Below are 19373 nucleotides of genomic sequence, written 5' to 3' on the forward strand. Positions count from 1 at the left end.
ATCATGCTGGGAGCTGTTGTCCTCTGCTCCAGCCCAGCTGAGCAGCCACAGCTGGTGCAGGTGCTGTGGGGACTGGGACAAACTGGGGCCTCTAGGGCCCATCAAAAGGTGCACTGGGGTACTGGAGGGGAAACTGGCCCCAGACCCCTCCATCAGCCTCCTTGCACCCTCAGGAGCCTTTCCTTACCCTCACGGTACACAGAAGCCCTTTCCTGGGTCAGGAGAGGTCCCTCAGGCACAGTCCAACCACAGGACTCTTCCATCTGCCCAGTAGGTGTCTTCAGATCACTCTAGATCACAAAATCATAGAATCATTAAGTTTGGAAAAGATCCCAAAGATTATCAAGTCCAACCTTTGACCAATCACCACCTTGTTGATTAAACCAGAGCACTGAGTGCCACAGCCAGTCGTTTCTTGAATGCCTCCAGGGACTCCTGTCCAAAGCCTGACAAGTGTTTCCATAAAGAAACTCTTCCTGTTGATCACACATGGACACCTCCTGAGGCCTTCAGTGCACCCCTGCCCCCTGCAGAAATGTCCCTGGCTGGGGGTCAGGCAACACTGGACTCTACAAAACACTTTATTCCCCTCAGCAATCCCCGAGTTTTTGGTTATGTCCCAGAGCCTTCTCAGGATCCCTCCTGTCTCCTCCTGAGGCATTCTTGGTGATGGAGGCACTCTGTCTCCAAGCCCCCTAGGACCCCTGAAGCTGCCCTCTAACCCCTCAGTGCAGGGGCTGGTGGAGCCTCAAAAGCTGTGGGGGAGCCTCCAAAGCTGTGGGGGAGCCTCCAAAGCTGTGGTGGAACCTCAAAAGCTGTGGTGGAGCCCAGGCTGGCCATGAAGGCACCTCAGAGCTGCAGCCAGTGCTGGTGTGCAGGGATGGGGACATGGCCTGGCTGGAGGGACCTTGTTCTTACCTCAAGAGTGGAATAGCTGGACAGCAAATGGGTCAGGACACCAATGTGTGGCAGAATAAATCCAGGCCCTGGGACAAGCTACAGTTCCAGGTGGTTCTGCACAGGGAGGTGACCAGGAGGGTTTTCTGGCTGCTCTGAGTTGGGGGTTCCCAAGGCTGCAGGAGCAGCTAACCCAGTTCATGGGGAGCTGCAGGGTGGGAGGAAAGATTCTCCTTGGGCATCACAGCTGCTCTCAGCCCCCTTGGTCAGGGACAGCTGCCCCTGCAGGGACCTTCTTTCATGCACAAGTATTTACATATTGAAAAAAAAATTGGAGGAGAGCACCTTTTGCTCTCAGCCCTTCTCAATCCCATCGCCTGCTCCTGGAGAGGTTTGGATATTTTATAGTGATGACCTCAAGTGCATCATCAACTGCTTCTCTATTCCAAGGCCAGATTGGGCTGTAGGGCTGATTTACTCTGGGAGAGGTTGGGCAGCAGAACCTCTGATACCTCTGCATGAGAGCATTAAAATCACAGGCAGTGATTCAGGGGTCAGAAAAGCCACAGCTCACTTTAGGGTCTCGACCTAGACATGGACGGGGGGTACATACAGGAGAAAATTTTACTGCTACCACTGATGATAGCAGCTTTACTAATCCCATAAAAAACAATTACTGTTTGGAGTTGGAAAATAACGGAGTAGGTAAATAATTCACAGGGAGGGGCAGAGAGCCTGTTTAAAACCCAGTCAACAGTGACTGCTCTGAAGCAGTCCCCTAGAGCTTGCAGCAGTCTTCAGTTAGGTGCACGTTATTTAATTGGTTTCAAGTGATTTTCTGGACTGCTAATCACCATGATGTAATTAAAAACCTGGGCAGCATGTTGAGTGATATAGCATATTAGAGATGTTAAACTCCTGAGAGTTCCTGTACTAAGGATGGCTGCTCCCCTTGCCTAGAGTGTGAAACACTCAGAGAGGAGATTGCAGCTGGGTGAAGCAGAGGAATGAAGGGCAAGTGGCCACCAGCAGCTGCTGAGGAGTCAAGGTGAAATATTCACTCACATTCTGTATAAAAATATCCACTCCTCATGAAAATACAGATTTTGAAAAGCCATGAATTTTGGGAGGGACAGAAGTTCTCCTTACAGGTATAGGCTGTCTCACTAAAAAGAAGGAAAAAAAAAGGGAAAAATGAAGTTTTGTTTCACAGTTTGAGTTTTTTAACTACTCATCCATAGTTTGTGGTCTCCAGGTTCCTCATGGTGCAATGAATCTTTTTCAGGTTTCTCAGGACAAGCTGAGAGCAGCTGAATAAAGCCCAGCCACGCTTTCACCCCTGTGTGTACAGGATAGTGAGAGGAGAAAAGGGGACTAAAAAACCAAAAGGCCAGTAATTCAGCATGAAGAAGGGATAGAGACTCCGATGGAGGCTGGAGAACACCTCCTCCCTGGAAAGGCACCATCAAAGCAGCTTCATCTTCTTAAAGACTTCCTGCAACTTGATCCTAAAACCACAACACTTCATCCCATGGCTTTCTGCTGCACAACTCATTTTCCACAAAGCTCCAGCTAACTGGGCCACAACCCATCTATGAAGGAATTTCAGATACATCCTTTGTTGTTATTTAACTTTCCTTTTTATCCTGGTGTTGATACAGCTAAACCTCAGCGGCCTGGCTGTGTCAGGTTTCTTGCAGAGCCACTTATGTTTGTTTAAACATCTTCTGCAGCAGGTGTGTCTAACATTGCTGTGAGGGGCTAACACAGAGCACTCACCCAGCTAAAGCTGCTCTCCCACTTTGTGCAGTGAGTGTGAGAAGATCAGGGGGAACTGGAACATTTCCTCACTCCACAGCAGAGGTTCACGTGATACAATCGCTCCTTTGGCAGCTGTTTTCCACAGGAAACAGCAATTTAAAGTAGGAGCATGGTCCCAAATCAATGGGCTCCAGGGAGGAGGAATTGCCACCTCTGCTGACCACCAGAACCATCACCTTTGTATCTCCATGTGTTGCTGTGAATTTTGGTTTCTTCATGGCTGTTTTCCCTTGGGATTCTCTCCCTCACAGGGAGTCTCCTTTATCTCAGTTCTGTGTCAGGAAGAATACTCCAAAGGCTCGTTAGCCTCTTGTTTCTCCTGTTTATTAATATATAATCAAAAGACTTGGCAGTCCTCCCTGGACTTTTCACTCAAGTTCAACCCACCATGGCCTGGCTCAAATTGACTCAAAAGGCACAAAATGGCCCTGAAATACGCAGCTCTTTTATCTTTATACTTATTCTTACCCAATTAACAATAGACACATAAATTATTTTTCTTAGTGACCCAATGACCCATCACCTGTGTGCTGCACTGCAGCATTCTCTATCCAATCACCTACTGCTACCCAAAAACCTCTAGAAGAAGAAGATGAAGAAGAAAGAAGAAGGAAAAGAGACAAGACCCTAAATGCTCCATCTCGTCTTCTGCTCTCTAAACTAGTTTAAACTCTAAATTTTAACTTATTACCCAGTGACTTAAAAAAACTCTAATCTACACACTCCAGCTTTTAGGTTTTCTATTTAACTTTAACAGTGGTTTTTATTGTGTTATATGAAATTCAGTGTTTTCTTGGATGTCAGAGCCAGGTATCAGAGACAAGGGCACTCTCTCTGTGTCTCAGACTCCAACACCACGGGCTCTGCTCTCCAGCAAGGGCAATGGGGGTATCTGCTCATGGGACTCACCTCCACCTCAGACATCCTGCAAAGGACAGGCCAAAGCCCTCCAGCTCCTTCAGAGTTTGTCTTGTGCCTCTTATTCCCAGTGACCTGCAGAGATGCCAGCAGCACAGGCCAGGTGTGTGAGAGAGGCTGCAGCTTCAACCAGAGAGAAAACCCCAGAACCACTTCCAGACACCATGGCCCTATAACACAGGGAGGCTGCCTCTGAGAGAGCTTTGAGGGATTGTCTTTAAACTGCTGGCTTTTGGTTCAGGAGGAGCACATCAACACCTGTGAAAGCACAGCCCATGACAGTTTGTGCACTACAGACCAAAACCAAATACCCCTCCAGCTCCACAGCTCTCTCCTGGTCCAACAACTCAGCCAAAAATTTTGCCAAAGGACATCCAGTCCCACGTGTTTCAGTCACCAACTGTGATGGTGAAGCATCTCCCACCATGCAACAGCGCTGCTTCCACATTTAAACATGACAGAAAACTGAAAAATGAAAATGGTTTGGCATCCCTCAAACCTATTATGTCCAAAAGAGACAAGACTCTCCTTGCTTTCCAGGGAAAACAGGAGGTGAAATTAGAAGTGGCTGTTGGAGGAAACATGAGTCCTGCTGTTCTAACCAGCTTTGGCTTTATCTGCTCTTCCCAAGCCTGAGGAGTCACAGAGCTGAAAGTCCCCTTTTTGACGATTAGATTATTGCTGGGAAGAAAACAGTTTGTGTTTGTGCAAATGTTTTGTTGCTTTCTTGTGCTTTCTAAAGGCTTTCCAGGTAAACACTTCCCAGCAGAGCTGAATGGGATTTAATATGTACTGCTGTGGGCTTTGAAAGCTTCAGTCATTTCCATTTCCCTCACTTCCTCTGTTCCCCTCAACATTTTGGCAGTCACAGGTAGAACACCCACACCCGAGCAGGGATGTAACATAAAAGGAATGCTTGTTTCCATCGAGCTGTCTGCCTCAGCCAGGGAAGATGCCACTCATTTCTGTGGCAGTGCTGCTGGCAGCTGGGACAGCAGAGCCCCTGGGGAGCATCTCCAGTTTGCAGGAGCTGGGCTCAACTGGGAGGATCCTGGCTGGGGGATTCAGAGAGGTTTCTTGGCCTTAGCAGCCTCCCCCAGCATTTATTGCAGTTCCCTTTCATCAGCACAGTCCAGGACAATGTGTCTGTTGCCAGTTGCAGCTCCTGACCTCGCTATGAGAGGAGTGTGTGTTAAACCCTTCAGTGAGGTCCCTGGAGACCTCACACACAGACCAAGCACACTGCTCGGCTCCTGGAGGAGCAGCACAACCTCAGTGCACTAAAGACATCCCATCAGCATTTGTCAGCTCAGCACAAAGACCCCCAGCCTCAAGAAACTCCTCCCTCGAGAGGTGTCCTCCCCATGGGCAGCTCAAGCCCCAGCTCCTGCTGGCTGCCATCAGATGAGTGTAAATAACATTTTTGCCCTAGGTCACTACAGAATGTCATGGCAGAATCAGATTCAGAGTTCTCATCTTTTAACGGCTCTGAGCCAGGAAGGAGAGGGAAAATCCACTCTGCTGATTCCCAAACACAGCACTTCCAAGTCAAAGAGAATTCCCAAAGAACTGGCCAAGGGGGCAGCTCTCATGCCTGCAAACAGCTGCTCTGCTGGGCACAGCACACGAGAAGGGCAGTGAAAGAAGAGTTTGCTCTTTCCTGTGCCAAGGCAGGACAAGGTAAATGCCACCAGGAGGGACCTGCCAAGGACCATGGGGATGACCAGGACAATGCTTCTCTGGGGAAGTGAGCCCAGAAGCTGTGGCTGCCCCTGGATCCCTGGCAGTGCCCAAGGCCAGGTTGGACAGGGCTTGCAGCAACCTGGGATAGTGGAAGGTGTCCCTGCCCACAAGAGGGGGTGGAACAGGATGGGCTGTAATGTCCCTTCTGTCAGGAAAATGAATCCCCAAACACCAGAGGTTCATGTCCAAAAAGGAGACAGAGGAGTCCTGGAACTTTATTCAAATAAACAGAGAGGCCATGGGCCATTCCCCTGGGGTCTCTCCAGTTTTTGGAGGATGCAGCCTCCTTTTTATCCCAATTTCCTGGCCATGTCCCTCTCTCTTTCCCCACTGGCTGAGGAACTTGAGAGGTACAGACTTCCCAGAGTGCCTGATACCTGAGATTCCCCTCTAATGTATCACCCTCCCTCTTCATTTTTAATTCTTATGGAATTTATGGTGCTTCCCCATTGTCTCTTTCATTTTTCAATATCCAATTTCATTTATCAGCAAACATACAGTTTGTTTGTAAAGACAAATATCTTTTGTTCATTCATCAATCAGTGGAGTCCATCCCATTGTTTCTTTTATCTCTCAGTGCTAGTTTTATTTACCAGTACACCCACAGCTTGTTTGTAATGACAAATCCCTCATTCCTCTCACTTCCAACCCAAATCTTTCTAATATTAATCATACAATTACCCTGAAATGCAGGGGAACCACCTGCATTTGCAATTTTTTATAGCAGAGCATCATCATGTCTGTACTGACTCATGTAAAGGAAAAAATACAAAAATTATTCAGCACATTAGTCACTAGTGAACAAAATCACTTCCTCACATTATGACTTTGTAAGTATTAATCTGCAAATCTGCAAGAAATGAGGTGATTATTACTCTAAAGGAAAAATTACTGTCCATCAGATCACTTTCAAAAGCATGAAAATAGAAGAATCATGACTTCAGTCCTCAATAAGCAAACAGGATAAAGGGCATGACAATAGCAAACACAAACAATGCAGGCAGAACAATAACTTCACTTCCCAGAACCTGCTCCCATTTTCTGGTAGGTTTTTGTTCAACCATGTCCAATGACAGGGCAGAGACTCTTCCAGGAGACTTCCCCCTGTTTGGTGCTTCCCAACGAGATCAGCTCTCCACAGTGACACATCCTGCCAGAGCCCAAACCTGTCCCTACGCTTCCATGGCTGTACCCACAGAACGAGCCATGGCCCAGCTCAGTCAATACACCAGCATGGACACAAATAAAGTGAGGACCTGAACACAGGTGGCAGCTGTCCCAGAGCCCTCAGATCAAAATCACAGCCAGTGAGGAGGTGACAGCAGCTGAGACCTGCTCAGACCATCCCTGGGGTGCCACAGGCAGTTATTTATCAGCAGAATGTGTCCTCTGGAGCAAAGCTGTGGCTTTACAAGAACAGCTGAATCTGGGGAGACCAATTCATTTTCTTAACCATGTAGTATCTGAAAGACTTGTTTTATCCTAAATTCAGAGGCTGAGGAAAAAGAGAGATTAAGGATGGGTCAGCAAATTAGCAAAAGCACAAATGGCACAATGCAACACCCCTGTGAGGGGCAGGAACACAAAGCAAACACTTTAAAGGAGACTGAATTTAATAAGAAGGACATTCAGCTGGAAAAAATAGGGTGACATGCTCTAAGGATAGAATAATGAACCCAAAAGGATAACAAGGTCAAGACATCCTCTCAGGATCGAGCACTTTCTCAGTGATGACCTCACTTCATCAGGCCACCAGGGTTTCTCTAAAAGGCAAGAATTCACCTGATCTCTCCTAAAACTCAAGCAGGTGCTCAGGTTGATGACTCAAATGTGAGTCACAGGGGCACAAAACCACCAAAGGATTTCACACACACCAACTCACAGCTGCACAAGCCTTTGTAGAAATATTTGTAATGGAGGAGCAGCATTTCAAGCACCCTAAATCTTGAGTGGTCCTCAAAAATGTTTCAAGAATTGCAGTTGATGTATATTGAACACGGACATTTTTATCTTCTCCAGCAAAGTGTAGTGTTCCCTCCATGATAAATGCAATTTATTTTTACATTAAAACTATTTTAATAACTTGCACTCATAATCATTACAATCACAGATCAGGATTGCTGTACTTCATGGTAGAAGACTCAAATGCCTTGCAATTAATTTTGTATTTTTATTCTCCAGCAGACTTTTCCTTCAGGCCTACAGAAATACTTCAGTAGTTCCCCAAATGTGAAAATGATGTTTAATGCTAATGACTGCTAATGACAGCACTTCCTTTACAATATCACTGCTGAATAACTTTCTCCTGGCCCGTGCACACTCTCCTACCCATGTGCTAATTCACTCTGGAGTATTAATGCTGTGACTCAGTGGGATGCTGAGTCACCAGTGATGCCAGACCTGTCCCCACAGCCCAGCTCATCATGATCCAGCAGCAAACAGAAAACTCAGAGCTGTCACACAAGGAGCAGGGACAGATGTGGTCCTTTAGGGACATCCCTCCAGCCCTCCCTGTACTCCTGCAGTGCCACAGAAACCAAAGGGAGACAGGACCTAGCAGGGGAAGGTCTGGTTGGAAACCAGGGAAGGAAAGGACAGATTTATTTGTAGCCTTACCAGTGTCTAAAGAAAGACTCCCCATTGCCAGTTATCCCATCAGTGCCTCCACACTGCAGGCTGTGCCTTCTCCTCCTTGCTGCTCTCTGCCTTCCTCCTCAGGGCAGCCATGGCTGATCAGAATCCGATGATTCCTGCTGGGACAGGATTCCAGGGGTCTCCATCTCACTGGAGATCACCCACAGGCAGAGTGCAGCCCAGAGCAGCACCACCACAGCTGAGATAAGGAGATGACTCAAACCCTGGCAGAGACCCACTTCCTTCCTCCAGGAACCAGCAGATGCAGGAAGAGCCTCAGACAGCATCCTCACACAATCTGGACCTTCCTTCCCTTTCCCTCTGGCAGCTCTTGGGAAGACTGACAGCCCATTTGGCTCACTGCAGCCTCAGCCTTGGTCTCAGAGCTCTTGTCCCTTGTTATAAATGCATATTATATTATTATTATTATTATTGGCTTTTCACAAATCTTATAATGAATGTTATATGTATAAGGTTAAAAATTTTGTTGTACTATATAGTTTCTTTTATTTCTGTTATTGATGAAATTTAGAAATAGTGGTATAATACATACATATGTTAGGTTATAACATGATATTAAAGCTCAAACTACTTTTTGTTTATATAACCCAGAGATTGAAAAGATAGTCAGAGACCCCCCCTGCATTCTTAGATTATCTTGTCCTCCAAGACCTCTAAGAGAAGGATTTATTGCATCCTTATTGGAGGATATAAAACCCAGTGATGCCAAGAAGAATGATCTATTGGGAAGGGGGCAAGGTAAAAACTAAACAAAAGATGATCAAAAAATTTAAGAAGAATGTATAAATATGTATGAGAATTTATGAATATGCAGTAAGGTTCTGTTTTTAAGGGACAATCCTTTGTTAGTGAGGTGTGCTCTCTTGGCTGAATGCAGAGACACCCGGCTGTATCTGTATACTTTATTTTTATCTCCTAATTGTCTTTCTATTAAACTTTTAAATTCAATATAAAAATATGTGAACCTCATTTTTCACATCCCTGCTTCACAGTGAGAGCTGCAGAGAGGGCATTCAAGCTGCTCCTCCTTTCTCCTCAGGATGAGCAGTGCTGCCCTGGGGATTCCTTGGGCTGGGGGAAACTCCAAGTGCCCAAAATCCTGCACAGCCCCAGTGAACAGCCAAGGACTTTGCCAGGGAGGAGGCATCTAAGTAACCCTCACCCTTGTGGGAAAAGGAAATGCAAACCTGTAAAGTTTATTCACTGAGCAGACTGGATTTCTCCTTGCTGAGAAGGTGAACACTCCATTTTTGATGAGATTCTATTTATTGCTGCAACTTTCCTACTGAACCTCACAATCTCCTGTTTAAGCTCCCACCCAGCTCCCGGTGACTCTGCCCCAGCTCAGCTGCCGGACAAAGCAGCCACCCCTTCAAGCTACACCCCCAAAACAGAAATCATCACCATGTGGGTCAGACAGAGCTTTTGGGGGGCTGCAGGTACAGGAACAGCTATGTCAGGACTGAGGCGTGAATCACCAGCCCAGAGTGACCCATTTCCTAGGGAGAGGCCAGTCCCACCATTCCTCATGGAATGCTTGTGTTATAAATCCATATTGTGATATTAGCTTTTTGCAAGTATTAAGGTGAATGTTATATGTTATATGATTTTGCTATGTCTTCTTTTTTCTCCTGCTAGCACCTAAAAAGTTTTAGGCACAGGTCAAGAAGAATTTTGGACCTTAGGGCAATGTCCTGTCTGTACAAAGCCAGATAACCTCCAGGAAACAGATGATGGGGCCCAGGCTGCTATCGACACTGACCACCTGTAGAAGAAGGAACCCCAGCCCAAATAAAAAGAAGATAAACAAGAAATTAAAAACAAATGCACATGCTCTAAAAAGGCAGACCTGGGGAGTGGCTACACAAAGTAGTTCTTGGAAAAGTTTGAATATGCGTTAAAACCCTACAGCAAAATGAGATAAAAGAGTGTTCCAGAGATCTCAGGTGTGCTCTTGGCAGAGAGCCAGGCACCCGGCCGTTTTAACCCTTTGCTTTATTATCTTTGCCTCCTAATTGTCTTTTTGTTTATATGACACCTTTTATAATTTATCTAGCGACTGAACCTCGTTTTTCACACTTGGCTGCTTGTTTGCAGCCTCAGGCTTTCAAAACAGAGCTCCCTACTTTCCCCAATTAGGTGTTAAACTCTCCTCCCTCTGCCCATCAGCTCACGGATAAAGCCTGAAAGCTCCAGCTCCACTTGGAGCTTTTGCAAAGGCAATTTAAAGGAGTTGAATCCTTTTCAATAAGGCTTACAGAAGGATTAACTGAGCTGGAAGCTCAACACAGACTTCCCCAGTGCCTCATTCACAACGTCAGTCTCTTGAGTTCTCTGCAGCAAGAAGAATCTTCATAAAAAAATTGTAAAAATAGTAATACCAAGAGTGAATCCTGAATGCAGAACTAATCCACAAGGATTTAGTTATGGATTACTTTGCCATTGTCAACTCACTGTCTAACAACAGTTAAGAATTTTTTGTCAATCAAATTAAACCCATTTTAGCAGATGGAAGCAATTAGCAATATTGCATGGGAAACATTGAATTTGAGGTTTTATTTCACCACTGCACAGAGAACAACTTGCCCTCTGCAAGAGAAAAACCAGTCCCTCCTGAACAAGTGTTTTCTATATTAACAAAAGATAATAAAAGAATATAATTCAGTTTTACAATTTCCCCTCCCTCCAGGATGCTGGGTTAATTGATAGAAGAGACTGCAGAGAGACAGAGTTAGAGTAACAGAGCATCATTGAGACCAGGAGCAAAGAAACTGAGCTGGAGCTGGGTAGGGCTGCTGGATGGAGTGAACCAAAATTGGCAGAGCCATTCATCAAATCCATTATCGTCATCTCTGTCGGTTTAGGAATATCATGGAATCACAGAAGAGCTTGGATCAGAAGGGACCTTAAATCTCATCCAGTGGCCATGGGCAGGGACACCTCACACTGTCCCAGGTTGCTCCAAACCCCTTCCAGCCTGGCCTTGGACACTTTCAGGGATGGGGCAGCCAAAGTTTCTGTGGGAACCTGTGCCAGGGCCTCCCCATCCTCACAGGGAAGAGTTCTTTCCCAATATCCCATTGACAGATGATGATTGTTGTCACAGCACACAGAGTTGCTGTTGAGGTAAATCCCAATCACCTGAACCTGTATTCACACAGAAACATTTCAGGGCACCAGCTTCAGATTCCAACAAAAACCGTGGCACCCAAACCTGCCCCATGCCCCAGCAGATGTGCAGGAGGCAGGGACAGCCCTGCCCTTCTCCTCCAACCCTCAAATCCCCCACCTTAGAACCAGCTGCCCCTGCAGGGCCCTACAAAGCTCTGTGAGCAGAAGCCACTGCAAAGCACTAAAAAAAAACATCAAAATAAAGGAAACCCTTCAAAAACTGGGGATCCATTTCGATCCTTCCTTACAATCCTTGGCTGGTCAAAGTCACAGAGCCTTGGCCAACAGTGCAGCATGCCAAGGGTGGCTTGGAGCACAAACAGCCCCATGGGGGGCTTTGCCTTTATCCCAAAAACATTTGCCCAGGTGAGATGAAGTACCACAGCCTATTCCCTGGGATGCTGCCCAGGTGTGAAAAGTCTCTGGGTTCTTTTTCCTTAAGGTTGGAATTAATGTGCAAGAGAGAGAGACAGTTTTGTATTCAGACTCAGTTGTTTATTTTTTCTTATCTGTATTACATTCCCACAGTGAGTTTATCTGCACACTGAGTTAATGGAGCCCCAGGTATCTCTTTCCAGGGCTTTTTAAGTGTCAGCTACCTAATTATAAAACACCAACTAACTTATTTTTACTTATAACCCAATAACCAAACACCCGTGTTCCAGGTGCAGATTTTTCTATCCAATCACACAATATTACTAAAATCCATGAAGAAGAAGGTGAAAGAACAAGGCCCTAAAACCTCCATCTTGTTGCATACTTATTACCATATTCTAAAACCTTAAATTTTCCACCAAGTGATATAACACACTTCTGTTTAAACTACACACTCACAGTTTCAGTTCTGTCTATTAATTTTGGAAGCCTTTTCCCTGGCCTCACATCAAACACAGCATTCTCTTGTGGATCTGTGCCTGTCAGCACAGAAAACATGAAATTCTCTGTGCCCAGTATTCCAGCAGCTGGGGGATGGTTCTAGGCTGGCAGCACAGCACCTTTGTCTCTTGATGCTCACCAGCATTTTTTAAAAGCAGCCTGATTTGCATTTCTTGAGGTTGCTGACAACCAGTGCATAACTGCATGGAAATAGGAGAATTCATATCTTGGTGCCTTCAGCCTGCTGCTTCAAATTCAGCACCTTCCAGAGTGAAACTGGCTATAACATGCTGGCAAGGCTTTTTAAGGCAGAGACAGATCTACCAAAGAGGGGAAATGAAGGAAAAAAATAAATTAGAGTAAGTCCTGGCCTTGGAATGGGTGGCAGAGATAAATAAAGAATTGATTATACCATAATCCTGACTACCAGGTCCACCAATACAAGGGATGATTTTTCTCATTGCTGCTGCCTCTCATACTTCAGAGTAAACATCTAATGACAGCATTGAGATGCTGGGCAGGTTTACACTGGAAGGAATGAGGAAATTATAGCTGCTCAAGCAGGTACTACTGCTGGGCATGTGCTGATAACACAGAAAACCTGGGGGGAAAAAACCAAACAAAAAAACCCAGGCCACCAAACAAACCCCAAAACCCCCCACCCCCACATTCCTCTCCCTACCACACTCCTCTGCCCTGCTGGATTAAAGTTTTCCAGTTTAGGACGGGAATTACTCAGTGAAATGTGCCAAGATTCAGAGCCAGAGATGAGTTCCAGATGAGGAGATATCTCCAAACACTTTTGGACTATGAGGAAGGAGCAGTCACAGATGTTACACCCAGTGCTGGGTCTGGCTCTGGGCACTGCTGATCCTCTTGGGATGGCAATTGCAGGGCAGGGAAGTGATCTGTGGTGTGAAACAGAGGTACCAGCCTCAGGCTGCTCTCATTTGCAGCCCTCTGGTTCCTCCCAGCGCTCCCTGATCCAAAACACTCCTGGGATCTGCAGCAGGAAACAGCAGAACTTCTCCAGAAGTTACTGACAGTGCAGCACCCTAACCCAGCTGCTGCCTGCAGAGATAAGGATGTCACAGCCCCTGCTCAGCTGCTGGTGAGCCAGGACACAGCATTTGACACACCTGCAAGGACCTGGCAGACACCTCTGGCCAAGACAAAGCCCCTTGGTGGCACCCCTGCCCAGCAAGGTCTGGGCACTGCTGCAGTGGGAGCACCAAGCACTCAGCTGCTGCTGTAAATCCATCAACCCCAGCCATGGGCACAGCTTGGTCCCTACAGCCTCCTCTGGGCAGGGCTCTGGGGGGCAGCAATGGCCCAGGGACCCTTAAACTGGCTTTAAACATGCATTTATCAACTAGCACACTCTGTCTGTTCATATTTCTCCACACCTTGCCTTCACCTCCCTGCAATCTGTATCAGCAGCTCCCAGTCCTCCTCCAGTCTCTGCTCCACAGGCAGGATAAACACAGGGAAGCTTCTCTAATCCACTCAAGGGAGATGGCCACGCTTCACCCTCCCTCCACCTGCTCACATTGCAGATTCTCACTCTAAATAGCCAGCTCTTATTCCCAAAATCATTTAAGACACAGCTGCAGCTAAACCCCAGCATAGTATTCAAAAATCCTTCTCTTTCCCAAGTAAAAGAGACATCCTCTATTCAAGAGCTTTCCCAGAAGAGGCAGAACAGGGAATACTTCCAGGTCCTTCACCCTGAGAAGGTTTCAGTGAGCCAGTTCAGGGTTCAGAGATTTCCATTTCCAGTCTGATTTCGCAGTCAGGAGAGACAAGGGCTGGCTTTGCAGTAATCTCCTCTCCTGTCTGTGCATCCAAATGAACTGTGAAATTGGAAAGGAGGGAGTCTGAGCATCCTCACCTGTGCCTGGCTCCTGAGCCAGCCTTGCAGCCACCTCAGCAGCAGCAACAGCTGCCACACATGATGCTCAGCCTCTCCCCAGCTGCTCCTCGCTCTGCCAGCCCAAGTGTCATGAGAAACTGAGGGGAAAATCAGAATAAAATCAGAAAAAAATAAACTAAGGCAAAGCTCATCTTCCTCTTCCATGGTTATTCCCTTTAGAACAACAAACTCATATCCCAGGAGCTGGTACCAAAGCTGACAGGTCTGCAAGGGGCCTGTGAGGAAAGAGCAGTGCCCTTGATTGCAGTGTGGCCTTTTTGGAGAGGACAAATTTGCCTCATGAGAGTGAAATTTGAAATTTGCCCATGTGCTGCTGTTGGACTGGTGCAAGTTGGCAACGACTCTGTTTGAAAGATTGTTGAGAGAGATGATAAAATTAGATTTCTGGACTGCTTGCTGTGAGGCAGAGAGGACAGCCATCCCTCAGTGCCATTCCCTGACTGCCCTCTGATATTGCCTCCTGCACTGACTCCAGGGAAAAGCCTTTGGGAAGCTCCCAGGGCTGCTCTCCAGGGCACTGTCAGCAGCTGGCCCAGGCTGCAGGAGCACAGCCCCGCAGATCTCCTGCCCTCCCAGCCCCTGGGCAAGCAGGGAAACACCTCCAGAAGGGAAAGACAAAATGCTTCACCCACAGAGTGAGCACAGATAAAAGTCTTGGCTGTTCAAAGCAGTTGAAGTTTCCAAAGTATGGACACAGAGACAGGATCTGGAGAAGCTGAAAAACCCAGAAGCTTAAAACCTTTGTCAGACAACAATTCTTTGTGAACTGCTCTGAGCAAGAGAAAGGTCCAACAGCTATTAATTCCCTAAAGCAGAAAATTATAGTGGGAGGATTTTTAAGTCCTGTTTTTTTCCTCCTTTCTCTGCTAGTAGGAGCCTGGAGAGCACAAACTTTTGTCATCTCTCCACGTTCCCTTGGATATGGATCAGTGCAGAGATGTTTTCCTTACAGGAGCCAAAAAAAACACCTCACTTAGTCACAGTCTGATCTCTGCTTCAAGGGGAAAAGAAGCTGGACAGAGCCCACCCAACACAGCAGAGAGGGCAGAGAGCCCATCCAGCTGCCAGAAAAAAGTCACCCAACAGATACTCAGAGCAAAGCAGAGGCTCAGAGCACCTGGATTTGGGGAGCTGATCCCAGAAGTGAGGTCCCCACAGTCCTGGTTTGCTTTACAGGCAGGTGATGCCTCCAGGAATTAAAAGCTGTACACACTGACAGCTGGGAAGAGAGAATTCCTGGAGGGAAAAGGGATCTGAATTCAGTTCAGGGGACTGGATTGCTGTCAGTGCTGCCACAGCCAGGCTCTGACTGCAGACCACAGCTATTTCCCAGCATTTCAGGTACCATCGATCAGCCAGGCTCCAGGAGCAGGGGGAAGAGGAAAGCTGTGTTTGACAGCATTTGTCTCTCTCCACATAAAAATATGATTAAGGCTATTAAAGAAACCAATTTGTTTATATGGGATTGTTTCCCTGGTTAGAGCTAATGCTGAGAAAACCACAAGCCTCACCAACACAATTCCCACTGGGAAGCACGAGGCAGAAGCTGGTGCTGGGTGAAATTAAAGCTGCACAGAGTAAAAGGAAGAGCATTAATTTTCTTGTAGATGCTGATTCTCTTTAGATTAGGGAAATGCTTGCACACATTCATCAGTAAAAACCAAGCAGAAAAGAAGAATAGAAAACTTTTATGAGGAAAATCATCACTTAGCCCCAAAAAGGAATTTAAACCAGGAGTTTAGCCATTTGAAATTACTTTCAGTTCCAAACAAGAATGGGAAACTGGAATGTTGAGGTCTCTTGTGAGCTGGAAAATGAGACATTAGGGAGCCCTGAATGAGAAAGTTTGAAATTAAATATTTCTTTTCAACAGAATCACAGTATTTTGCTAAATATTAACACCCTTAGGCTTGAGGTGAAGCAATAGGAAAAAAATCTTGTAAAAGTTCTTGTCTCAATGAATATTTACTATGGAAAATATCAGTGGAAGCACATTTTTTAATTACAGAAGTCTCTTTTCTCTAACATTACTCATCTGTGGTTTTAAGAGGCTTTGGAGAAGGCTGGGATTTTGGAGGAGGTTTATGAATTACTGATTAACTCCGCAGGAAAGCTCCGAGCTGTGAAGTCTCAGGGCTGGAGAGCAGCATTTCAGCAGGGCATTTGTGTCATTTTTACATCATCTGCAGGCAGGAATTACAGCAAGAGGACAAGCTGAGATGTGTGGACTGCTCAGCTGAAGGGATTTCAGTGTAAGCACAGGAGGGACAGCTGTGAGTTGCTAAGTCAATACCAGTGGGACAAGGGCTCGTCTTTCTGAAGTCCAAGTCTTGTTAGCTACATTTTTAGCTCATCATTTTTTGTAGGTTGTTTTATGGGTTTTTTTTTTGGCTGACTTCACTGGAAAGAGGAGATGGAAAAAAGAGATACCTGGGTACAGGCTGCTGCCAGACAAAAGTTGTATGACCTGCTGACAGCCAAGTGTCCAAATGTTCCCCTCATGGGCAGTGTTACTCCTCACCTATAAACAATGCAAGAGAACTGTCTACAGAGCATTATTCTGTGGTTATTCTGTTATTCACACAGGGCTGAGACCTGGATTCATTAACCTGAGCAATGGGAGAATGGGGTGTGGGATGTCAGCACAGCTGTCACTGCCACAGCGTGGCCGAAGGAGAAGTGGCAGGAGGATCTGGGTGAATTATGCTTCCCACAGCTGGGAGCAGGACTGATAACACAGAGTGGAGCAGCTCTGAGCTGTGGGATGAAGGGACAGGCCAGCTCCTCATTTACAGTGCACAGGCTGTTATTGCCAAGGTATCACACTGTCCAGCCTGTCTGTTTTTCCCTCCGTGGGGAGCCTGCCCATCCCAGCACACAGCACCGTGCTCTGAGCAGCTCCAGCCCAGCTCTGGGATGTGTCTGTTCAATGCTGTTTCATCTCTCCACACACAGAGCATCAAACCCAACCACTCCTCACCCCAAGGGATTGCTCCAGGGGGTCCTTTCCTTTCCATCTCCCCTCCTGCTGCAGATCCCCTCTCGTTTCAAAGCCCCCAGACCCCTCCCTGCTCAGGGCTCTGCAGGAACGGCTGCGATGCCACGCTGAGCACAAGAGCCAGCCTGGGGACCAGAAGCAGAATAATCACATCAGCACAGGCTGCACTCAAATGAAGCAGCTGTGGGGAGCTGCAGGGCTAATTGGCACCACACAGAGCTGCTGTGCCTGCCCTGCCTGGGGACTGGAGCCCAGCAGAGTCAGGCACAGCTCAGAGCTCCCTGCTGCTGCTCCTCACGCCCTGGAGCCAGGGCCAGAGGTGCATCCCATGGACACTTGTGGAAGAAACAGCACAGAATTTCTCTCCCTTCCACCCCCCTGCAGGAACAGCCCAGGACAGACACTAACTGGCCCAGCTGGTTCACACAAGGGTCTCTTCTCCCCAAAAGCTGGGAGCACAAGGTGGGTCTGTAACCCCAGCACCAGGCTCCCCAGGGTCCCCATGCCTGTCCAACTTCCCCTCAGCTGTGTGAGCAGAACATTTCAAGGTTTCACCAAGGTCTAAGTAGCTTTTAGTGACCTTTAAAGATAAAGAATAAACATTTGAGCAACTTGAGTAACCCTTAGGAAAGCCAGTAGGTGTTCGAGCAGCTCTCTGAACTGGAACAATCCAAAGAACCCACCAGATTTTCTCCTTCCCCTGTCATTCCTCACTGTGAAACTTCATGGTTCTTCTAGGTGGCCACTCCAAGGCATCACAAGCAATCCACAAAGCCACAGGAAGCTTCCCAAAGCTGCACACGAGGGGTGGCCTGGCAGGCTCAGCGTGTGCTGCAGTTGCTGAGCCCCCAGCACATGATGGATTTGGGGTTTGCTCACCACGAGCAAAGGAGCAGTGACAGAGATGGAGAGGTTTGGCACAAGGCAAGGGCTGTGCAGGAGCAGAGATAAACAGGAGAGGTGAGGCCCAGGGGAGAGGAAAGGCTGATAAAGGGGTGAGAGTTCGAGAGATGCTGTCTGCCAGGCACACACCAGCAAACCACATCAAAGCTCCTCCAGTGTCCTGACAAGGAGCTTTGTCAAGGAGTGCTGACCAGTGAGAGCTGGGATGTTTTTACACAAGATGCTGCCAGTTTGGAGAGAGAAGGGAGGAGCTCTTGTCAGAATGGGAGAAAAACCCATTTCCTTACGCTTCTCCCACTACATATTCTAAAGTCTTAAAAAATTATCCTGATGGAAAAGGTCTGTGTTGTTCAGCAGTGATTCCAGCTCCAGGGAACATCCAGTGCAACCCTTGGGAAAGGCTCCAAGAGTGAAGTTTGCTTGTTCCTTTGGCAGATTCACACAGGATGCTCTTGTGGGGAAGGGAAATAGTCTGTGCACGTCTCTTGTTGCAGCCCCATCTGGCTGGAGGAAGGAGAGAGCATCAGCTCTGGTTTGGGAGGGATGGGTTTTCACCAAGTTCTTTCACCCACTCCACTCAGGAGGAGTCACAGGAGCCTTCCCCATCTCCCAGAGCTGGAGGAAGCTGAGGCACAGCAGGTTTGCTGTCAGACCAAGGGCATGGACAGCCTGCCAGCTCTAAATCCCAAATCCAGGCACCCCTGACACAACCAGCACCCCCTGCATTTTGATCTGCTTTGTCACAGTCTGAGCCAAGGCAGCAGGAGATGAAGGGCTGAGCTTTTACATGAGATAGATCAAAAGAAAAAAAAACAACAAACATGGGGTCAACTTTATCTTACAGTGGAAAGAAGAGAATGAGAAAATACTGATGAGCAGAAGTGACAAATGCAGAAAATCTAAAGCACAGGGTCAGAAGGGAGAGACTGAAGCACTTCAGCATTCAGGAGGCTGCACATAATCACCTGCAAGGAAAAAGAGGATTTCTTCTTGGTGCAAAACTGAACTTCCCTGCAGGGACACAAAGAAGAAAGGATTTCCCAGCACAGGGAAGGACCAGGCTGGAGCTGCAGACCCAGCTGGATGCTGGATACTGCTAAGAAGGGGCAGCTTGGCCACCCTGGTGGGACACTGGATGTCCTTAGGTCTGAGCAAACAGCTCCCCAAGCTCCCTCAGCTTAAACACACCAATCTGCATAAATATACCCTGTGGGGACTTATTTTCCAGACTCATGCGTGCAAAATTGACAGAAAATGCCTCTAGGGATGTGTAAAAACACTGAAACACTCAGATTCATGGCAAGATCTGTGATCAGAGGGAGCTGTGAAGGCAGCCTGGAACAGTGAGAGCCTGGACACAACCAGCCCTTGCATGGAAGGATTTGTTCTGTACTGCAGAAAGATGATTTTTATTGTTATTTTTCTTCCTGATCATTGTTCCTTTTCTTTCTAAATCCC

At 47.1% G+C, this 19373-nt stretch overlaps 1 protein-coding gene across 6 annotated transcripts in view; it reads right to left on the reverse strand.

Annotated features, from left to right (window-relative positions):
• Window positions 1–11513, reverse strand: part of LOC148182708 (uncharacterized) — a 36095-nt gene extending 24582 nt beyond the window's left edge. For 5 of the 6 annotated variants that reach the window (XR_015774325.1, XR_015774323.1, XM_088065449.1 and 2 more), the window contains exons 1-2: window positions 7996–8190; window positions 188–290 (exon numbers count right to left, since the gene is read on the reverse strand). The gene's annotated coding sequence lies outside the window, so the exon portion shown is untranslated. Of the gene's footprint in view, window positions 1–187; window positions 291–7995; window positions 8191–11453 lie in introns of those variants that run through there. The other variant, XR_015774324.1, reaches the window with a different exon arrangement.
• Between the last annotated feature and the right edge of the window lie 7860 nt (window positions 11514–19373).

This window comes from Pseudopodoces humilis, chromosome 21 (genome assembly GCF_049639895.1).
Source record: "Pseudopodoces humilis isolate 2021_Gansu_Grassland_sample_001 chromosome 21, ASM4963989v1, whole genome shotgun sequence".
Classification (NCBI taxonomy): Eukaryota; Metazoa; Chordata; class Aves; order Passeriformes; family Paridae; genus Pseudopodoces; species Pseudopodoces humilis.